Consider the following 9,671-nt stretch of genomic DNA (forward strand, 5'->3'; position numbering starts at 1 on the left):
TAGGTGTACCTTAGAAAGTGTCTCTGCAGACAAGTATTTTCACACTTAAACTGTCAAACAGCCTGGTCATGCCAGTCAAGCAAGCGTTATTATCCATGTTGTACAGAACATCGTACACTGATTTGGGGAACCTAGGGGCAAAGGTGAGACTGGCCCCCATGACTTTGGACTCATGTCAAATGCTCTTTCTACTCAATCTCCCTGCTGAGGAACTAGTGGCCCCTTAACTACAATGCACCACTGTATCTCCAGCACCTCCTCCTTCTCCTCCCATCTCAGAATTTACCTTTCTGGCAGCTTCAACGACAGAAATTCTAGGAGAATCTGATAAACAAATCTGTTCTCATCTGGTAATGGGTAATAAAGCTCTACAGTCAACATGTTTTTACATCCCTGTGAAAACTTACAGCAGCTTTCCTTTCTTCTAGTCATAAGATTAGCCTCCAGTTATTAGCATTTCCTCTACCAAAGTAGAAGCCATTAGTTGATTAATGGGCTATTCCCAGAGAAGCCAGCCAGAGTGTGAGCTTTGGGCCTTTGGTTAACAGGTAGAAGTTTGCAAATGCCAATCAACCAAGCACTGTTCAAATCAGCTAATTCCTTGTCTGTGAAGACAATTTCATCTATCTTCAAAAAGCAGCCCCAGGAGATGGGGCAGCAGGCCCAGCTCCTCCAGGGCTCTTGGCTCTGCAGGTCCTCACTGCCTTCCTCTGCACCTCAACTTGTCCCACTTCCTACCTTGACATTGGGGTCCAGACACACCAGACCCTTCAGAGCTCTGAGAGCATATCATGTGATTTCGCACCTCCATGCTGCCTGCTTGTGACACCCTCCCCGTCTTCTTCACCAAGCTCTCTCCTTGACACCTGCCAAAACACAACCCAGATACAATGCACCTAGGAAGAACCCCCTGACACAGTCTTGCTGAGCCTGTGTTACATGCCCCTTCTCTGTGCCTTAGTAATCAAAAGGAATAACATTCTTTGAGTGCCTATGATATGCCACAAACTGTGTTAAGCACAATACATGGATTGTCTCAATGCGATAGCAATTCAAAGAAACAGATTCTCCCATCCTACCATTTCACCGCTAAAGAAACTGAATCACAGTAACGTGCCCACAGCTGAGCAGAAAGTGCTGGAGGTGAGGTACGAACCCAGACAGTCACCATCCACTGTGCTCACCATCACAGTGAATATTTACTGGGCACTTACAGTATACCTCCCTTAGCTCTAAGCCATTGACACACATTTTTTCCTTTCATTTAGACAACAGTTCTATAAAATTTAGGTAGATGTTATTAAGTCCATTTTGGAGGTGACAAAATTGAGGCTCAGGAAGCTTTAATTATCTAGCTAAACCTGGCAAAGTGCCAGGCATTCCACTTGCTCCTCTGCTTCAAGCAATGGTGGTGCCAATCTCCATGCCTGGGAAACCCAAGGCAGGAACCAAATTAAACCTGGAAAGTGAAGTCAGCAGAGTACCTGAACCAGGGCTGGCTGCCAACTTATGCAAAACAGCCTGCCTCCCAAGTATTGCAATTTGAGGAATTACCTTACATCTCCACCCTCCCTACCCTCCATAAGGTTATTAATGTCAGTGAGAGGTAAGGCTTGCCATGCCCATGCCCCTAGGACAATGAGTACGCTGGCTGTTGGGGAAGTCAATCTCTGGGAACCTCGGTTTCCCCATCTGTACAGCGTAAATCATGCTGCCTACCCCTATATGGGGAGCTGACAAGAGGGACAAATATAGGAATAAACAGGAAGGCCCTTTTGTAAACAGTAAAACATTGTACAAACCCAGGATAGCACATGTATTTATTTTTCTGGAGCCTCAGCTTCCACAATTATGGAAAATTCCTTCCAGATCCCACATTTTATATCCATTACAATCTTTTATATACTCAATTATAAACCCTTAATGAAAGGTTTTTTCAGAAAAAAAAAAAAAAAGGCACTTTCCGAAATGGAAAAGCTGAGAGTAAGGCAGGGGTTCTATAGAAGTAGCAAGAGAAGGCCAAGGGTATGGAAGAAAAAACTCATAAGAACAAGATTACGGTGTTGTAGTTTGTAACCCTGGGGATGGAAGAAGGGAAAGAAGATTGGGTTTGTTTGTTTGTTGTTTGTTTGTTGTTTCCCTAAGGAGAGAATATCCAAGTTATAGGTAGTCTTCCTTCGTTTAGACATAAGAAATTAACAGTAGTTAATTCCTGTAGTTAAAGGGACTGGGACTCAGGGGGACAGAGACTTCCGCTCTTTACACCTTTCTAGTTTTTTTGTTTTGTTTTGCTTTGTTTTTTACCACAAATGTATTTTTTTGTTATTTTGAAAAAAGTATATGTTTATTAGGAATTTCAAATGTGATTAACTTTTCTACAGCCATGCCACCCTGAACAAGCCCAATCCCATCTGCTCTCAGAAGCTAAGCAAGGTCGGGCCTGGTTAGTACTTGGATGGGAGACCACCTAGGAAGACCAGGTGCTATAGGTGTAAAAATTAAAAAATAAGGGATGGTAAGCTGACAAGGATTTTGCAATCTGTGAGGTCAACCAAGGGTTGCCTCACCTAAAAAAAAAAAAAAAAAAAATTTAAGAAAAATTGAAAAATAAAAAATAAAATGTGATTAACTGAAATATTATTAAATTACTTTAAAATTGTCATGGTCCCACCCCTCACTACCTCCCACCCCTCTTGGGGCCACCACATAATACAGAATCTAAAGGTTTTAGTCCAGTCATTAGACTCTGGTCATCTTATTGATGCCTCAGTTGGAGGGAAACAAGGCTAGGTTATGTGCCAGTTCCTGTCCAGCCTTGTGCTAGATGCTATCCCTAGGGTGTAGTTACAGAGATGCTGAGCACAGAAGTGTGTAATTCCCGCCATTTGTCAGTCCCTCAGGTCAAGATCAGAAGGCATGTATTTTGACCCAATTGTGGCATTAAGTCATGGGAGGAGTGGCCCATTAGCTAATTTACCCATTAATAGAGGTTAGCTTATCTGATTAGCTCATGCCACCACCCACTCCTACCAACAGAAAGCAGAGCCTGAAGAGAAGAGACAAAGGATGTGCTAGTTTTAATGAGGGACAAAAAAAATTAAACATTAAAGCACCCAAGGACCTAAGGGATGATCTAGTCAGGAGGCTGTAAACTGAAAAGCTCTAGCTTTATCTTATTTACTGGTACAGTAGTATGTTTTCTTTGCATCGGAACATCTTTACATGCACTGTTCATTTAACCGCCCTCCTCTCCATGTTATTCTTTTCCTGACTGCCTCACATGGCCATGTTATCTGATTGACCCACGAAGTGGACCTGCCAGGGCTGGTCTCCAGGCTTTTGGTACCTATCCTGGTGCCCTTTAGTTAAGGCTAAGTATCTAAAGGTTTTATCACTAGATGTCCCAAAGAGGTACAGGGCACCTAAAGAAGGGGATGCAAAAAGGAGTGGAAAAGAATTGGACAGTCAGCACGATCTCTCTGAATCTCAGAAACCTTTGAATATCTCCTATAAAATGGGGCTGATACTGCCTGTGGTAGAGTTTGGGGACAATCTGACCAGAGAATGCATGTGAATTGCCTGGGATACAGAAGGTCTTCATTGAAAGTTTCTGTCCTTTCATTGCTTTTTAACACTCCTGCCTTGAGTCTCTACATCTCTTACCTGAAGAAGTAGGTAAAGAGCAAATATGATCAGGGGGCTTCAGAGAGGTGATCAGAGGCAGAGAATTAGGAAGTGATCTGCTCCTTGTCACTCAGGCAGGTGCTTCCATGACAGCTGTCACCCACTTATCCAAGCCAATATGGCAGTAGGGGCTATGCCACCAACTCTACCCAAGATCTGGGTGCTGCATGGTGTTGGTACTATTTATATTGGCAACTGATTCTCCACAAGTGAGCCAGCCAATGGCAGGGACCTGTCACCATGAATAGGCCATGAGCATGCTCACTGGTTATTTTTCTCTGCTTTATTCTTTTGGAGAACAATACATCTCACAGCCAGATTCTTGGTTGTCTTCTAGGTAAGTTCGCTGTTGGCCCATGGACCCCAGTCACTTCAGCAACCTAGCTAAAACTTCAGTCAATGGGGGCAAAATGATCATTTGACACCATGGAAAGCTACCATCCAAGACTGGTCACTGTATGGCCTCATGAGCTGGGTGCCCCAAAAGACTGCTCAGCTGCAGCTGGTTGGTCCACCTACAGATTCCTGTGTCATGGGTTAGTCTCCTGTGCCCATCTGTTTGTTGGTGAAGATTTTCCCAGTTTTAAATGACTAAGTAATCAGATCACAGGAACCAGGGGGTTGGGGCCTAACTGAAATCTTGGCATTTTGGTCACTAGTAAATAGTGACCATAACTTACATCTGAGCCCCACCTCTTCTTTCTCTCTCTCCTTATGGTATTATCTTTCTTTGGATTTTCCATGGAGTTTCCTTTCTTAGTAGTTGGTTCCTTGGGTTTTTATTATTTTACACTAATTTCCTCTTTGTCACTAGCCTAAGTCTTACTCTTCCCTCTGCCTCTTTGTCACTAGCCTAAGTCTTACTCTTCCCTCTGCCTCTGCCTCCTCCACATTACTCTTTCTTCCTCCTTTTTCTCCTCCCTCTCTTCTTTCTGTAAACATCCCTTGAAATTCTTCTGTTCTTTATGAGAATTGAACAAATCTGTCAAAAAGAGAGATAATAGAGTTTATTGGTTAAATGCAGAAGCTTTGGTGTCGGCCCTGAGTTGCCACTTAGTAACTGTGCAACGTTGGGCACATGATCTAGCCACCCTGAACCTCAGTTTCCTTGTCTTGACAACAAATGCAACGAGACTCATTTTATGGGATCAATTGTAACACTGTGTATGTAAATTATTTTGTTAGTGAGATGCCTAGCATATGATATACTCTAAATTTAAATTAGGGGGAGAAAGCTATTAATACAATCTTTCTTCTCTATCATGGTTTAAATCAACAGGGCTCCAACTGGGTTCCTTGAAGGACTGAGGCTCTACGACTTGCCAGGGATGGAAAAGTGTGGGGTGGGTGGCAACAGGCTTAGCCCTACTTAACTCCCACTTTTAAAACATCTATTTTCATTCTTTTGCATACTGGATCTCTGAATAATATTCTTAAGTAAGGGTCCCATTGACATGAAAAAAATTCTGGAACTGGTTTAAACTAATTTTTCACCTGTCCTTTTGCAAGAGTTTCCCTATCTTTGTTCATTCCAAATGAGTAGGTTCTTGACATGTAGAACCTACTAGATCATTGTTTTACTCCCTGTTGCTTCCTTGCAACTTGAAGCTTCCCTTTCTCCATTAAAAAGTGTAACTGATATTTCTGTTCTGTAAAGAACATGTAAAGGAATTTAGCCCGCCCAGCAGACTTTCTTCGGAGTTTGATTCATAGACCTTTGATTATCAGATTTGAAAGATAGTTATTAGGTGCTTGGTTTCATTTGAAGAAAGCTGCTGCCTATTTCCTTCACCATTTGAGAAATGTGGTTACACCCAGAATTTCACACTCAAGAGATAGTGGTTGTGAATTGAATCTGAAAAAATCTTCTTCATACTAGGCAATTTTGTTTCACAGCCTTAAAAAAAAAAAATTATCTTAAAAAAAAAAAGCCTGACCTTATTGAAAGCAGACCAGAAACAAAGGTCATTTGTATGACCCATAAGTTTCTCAATGATCCCCTGGAGGTTAAGACCCATTACTTGATGCTCACAAACATGTGTACAAGCTTCAGTGAGGTCTAGGCTTCTGGCAGATAAGTTCAGGTGCCTCTTTCCCACCTCCATATCTATTTTGTATCCTCACACTTATTGCAGGAAAGGTGCCTAGGCAGGAGAGAATCCTACATGGTTACTTGCCCCAGTGGTGAGCCCACATGAAAACACATGTGGTTCAGGTAGACCACTGTAAGATTAATGGTCATGAAAGACAACGTGTATAGACAACACTGCTTGAGGTCCAGGACACCAAGAGGGACAGTTGATTGAAAGCCAGTGGTAGCAGGGATGATAACAATATCATGTATCAGTGTATTTCCAGTGCCTAACACATTCCTGACACATAACAGACACTCAAGAAAGAGTTATTAAATGAATAAATGAATTTAAAAAGAGTTTGGGAAAGAGCCATTTTCTCTGCCTCCCCTACCTATTCCACAGTAGTCCACAGTGGGGCTGAGGGCCTTTCTGCTTTCCCTTCTGTTTCCCTCCAATTCATCTTCCATGCTATAGTAAGAATGATCCATTTGAAAGATAAATCAGATGTCACTCCCATGCTTCAAGCATCCACTAGGGCTTAAAACATAACCAAAATATTTGTTTTGGTCTACCAAGCCTGTGTGGTGTTGTCTCTGGCTAGCTCAGGGACCTCATTCTTTTCCTCTCTTCTCCTTATTCTCTGTTTTCCAGCCATGCTAACCTTTTGCCCGATCCCTGGACAAGCCAAGCTCATTTCTGCCTCAGGGCCTTTGCACTTGAAACAGCTTGAAACAGTCTTCTTCTAGAAAGTACCTCAAGAAAGGGTATTTTCTTGTCATTCAAGCCTCAAGTCAAGTGACGTCTCCTCAGAGTGGCCTCTCTTGAACACCTGTATAAAGTTGCTGCCTATTCATTCTCTATCACATCACCATTTTCTTGTTCTTCACAGCAGTAAGCACTTGGGAATTGTTTTCGCTCATATTTGTTCTTATGATTATTGTCAGTCATGTGTACTAGAATCCAAGCTTCTTCTCTATTATGTTCACAGTTGATAATTCTCCAATGCCAGGAACAGAACCTGGCACATTATGGGTGCTCGATAAATTTTTTTTAATGAACGAATAAATGCAGCCTTGGCATCCTGAGGTCTCTGCAACATCAAGTAAATTCTTCAGAAGCAGCAGATAGATGCCTCAAATAGAAGAGCCAGGAAGGAAAAAATATGAATAATAATAGCTAACATTTGTAGAGCATTTACTATATGCCAGACATCTTTTCAACTACTTAATATTCATTATCCTTTATAATTCTCACATCCACCCTTGGAGGTAAGTTATTATTATTCCTAGTTTATAGATAAATAACTGGTAGAGAGTAAACAACATACCCTCTCACAAAGATAGTAAAGGAAAACCATATTCTGGGCCATAAAACTAATCTCAATAAACTTAAACAGATTAACAACATAGAAGGCCTGTTCTCTGACAACAGTGGACTTCAACTATAAATTAGCAAAAGAATGACTCAAAGAAAATTCTCAAATATTTAGATAATAAATAGCACACTTTTAAATAACTCACAGGTCAAAGAAGAAATCATAGGAAGAATTAGAAAATATTGTTATCTAAATTAAAATAATAATAAACCTTAAAATTTTGTAGGATGCAGATACAGCAGTGCTTATACAGAAACTGATAGCATTAAATGCTTCTATTAGATGAAAAGGTCTAAAATCAGTTATCTAAGTTTCCACTTTATGAAACTAGAAAAGCAAGAGCAAATTACCAAAGTAAATAAAAAGAAGGAAATAATAAAGATAAGAGCAGAAAACACTGAAATAAGAAACAGTAATGCAGTAAGCAAAATCGATGAAACCAAAAGCTGGTATTTTAGAAAAATCAATAAAATTTATAAATCTCTATGTGTACTGATCAAGAAAAAAAAAAACAAAGACCCAAATCATCATTGCTATGAATAAAAGAGGGACCATCACTGCAGATCTCTTATATATTAAAAAGAATATGGTAATATTATGAACAATTTTTGGCAATTGTGAAGAAAAAAAGGGGCCACATACTAAACCTGACAAGTTCAGGTGGGCCTATGTGCCAAGCTTGACAAACTTGAAGACCAAAAGTAACCATACAGGAAAGTCTGGACACAAAAATTCCTAACTGAAAGAAGGTCATGGTGGGTAGACATGTAGTTTCCTGGCAAAGGTCAGTCTTTACCTTAAATGAGCCTGTCTATTGCCTTTTTGCATCTAAGACACCACACCTTTAAAATGTCAGAGTAAATTTTCTTTTTCCAGACCTCTCGAAGGCACAACTGCTGCTACTAGAGCACAAGACCACAGAACCCCTCATTGTTATCTTATTGCCCACATACCATCTCTGTGTACTGTAAATGTTAATTATTAATTAAAGAAGTATGTGTCTCTCTGTTTTGCTCTTTATCCAATCCTAGAGATTTCTCGCTTTGCTTTCTCCTACCTGCTTAATCTACCAATGGATTTCATATAACCCTCCTTACACATCTTCCTTTGGTTCTTTGATTCTAGTGTATAAAATAAGCTGCAAAACTGCCATTCTCTGGAGCATTTTCTCAATCCTTTGAGATTTTGCTTCAGGGCATGGTCTCAAAATTTGGCTCAAATAAACTCTTATAAGACTTTTCTATAAGCTGGTCATTCTTTTGTCAATACAATAAATTTGACAACTTAGACGAAAGAGACAAATTCCTTACTAAAACTTAGTCAAGAAGAAAAGGAAAACTTGAATGGCTTTATATCTATTAAAAAGGTTGTATTCATAATTAAAATCCTTCCCACAAAGAAAACTCCAGGGACAGATGACTTTACTAGGGAATTCCACAAACATTTAAAGAATATACAATATCAATTCTACATGAACTCATCCAGAAAATAAAAGAGGAAGAAACATTTTCCAACTCATTTGATAAGGTCAGCATTTCCCTGATATTAAAACCAGATAAAAACATTAGAAAAATGTGAATCTAAACTTCCAAATCCTTGACAAAATATTAACAACCTGAGTCCGGAAAAAAAGATAACACATCATGACCAGTGGGTTTAGCCTAGGGATGGAATGTTGCTTCAACATTAGAAAACAGATTAATGTAATTCATCATGTTGACAGATTAAAAAATAAAAGCCATATGATCATCTAAATAGATGCAGAAAAATGATTCATCTAAAGTCAACATCTATTCATGATAAAAATTCTCAGCCATCTAGAAATATGGATGAACTTCCTCAATCTGATAAAGGGCATCTACAAAAAAATCTACACATAACATCATAGTCACTTGATCTTAGCCAAAAGGCCGAGGAGTGATATAACATCATAGTCAACAATCAAAGACTAAATATTTCTCTCAAAGGTTAATAACAAAGCAATGGCATCTGCTTTCACCAATTCTATTCTACATTGTATTAGGGGTCTTAGCCAGTGTATTAAGGAAAATACAATAAACAAAAAGGCACCAAAATTGCAAAGGAAAAATGCCTTTATTTGCCGATGACATGATGATCTACAAGCAAAATTCTAAGGAAAAGATCAAAAAACCTACCAGAACATAAAGTTTAGCACAATTGCAAGATATTGGGCCAATATATTTGTATTTCTATACACAGCAACAAAAATTGCAAATTTAAATAAAATAATACTATTTACAACAGCATCCAAAATATTAAATATTTAGAAATAAATATTATGAAATATGAATCTTTATACTGAAAAACTACAAAATATTGTTGCAAATGGGAAAATACCTAAATAGAGATAATTCTCTCCAAATTGATCTATAGATTTGATACAATCTCAATCAAAATCCCAGTAGGCTTATTTTTTGTAGAAATTGACACAATGCTTCTGAAATTTATATTAAAATACAAATGAATTAGAATATATATATAGTGTCAATTAATTTTAGACAAAGAGTCAAGGCAAT

The 9,671-nt window shown here is 39.1% G+C and overlaps 1 pseudogene; it reads left to right on the top strand.

Annotated features, from left to right (window-relative positions):
- Nucleotides 1-2,373: 2,373 nt before the first annotated feature.
- On the top strand, nucleotides 2,374-2,492 carry LOC111737757 (annotated as a pseudogene).
- The last annotated feature ends 7,179 nt before the right edge of the window (nucleotides 2,493-9,671 follow it).

This window comes from Pteropus vampyrus, unplaced genomic scaffold (genome assembly GCF_000151845.1).
Source record: "Pteropus vampyrus isolate Shadow unplaced genomic scaffold, Pvam_2.0 Scaffold30, whole genome shotgun sequence".
NCBI classification, from domain to species: domain Eukaryota; kingdom Metazoa; phylum Chordata; class Mammalia; order Chiroptera; family Pteropodidae; genus Pteropus; species Pteropus vampyrus.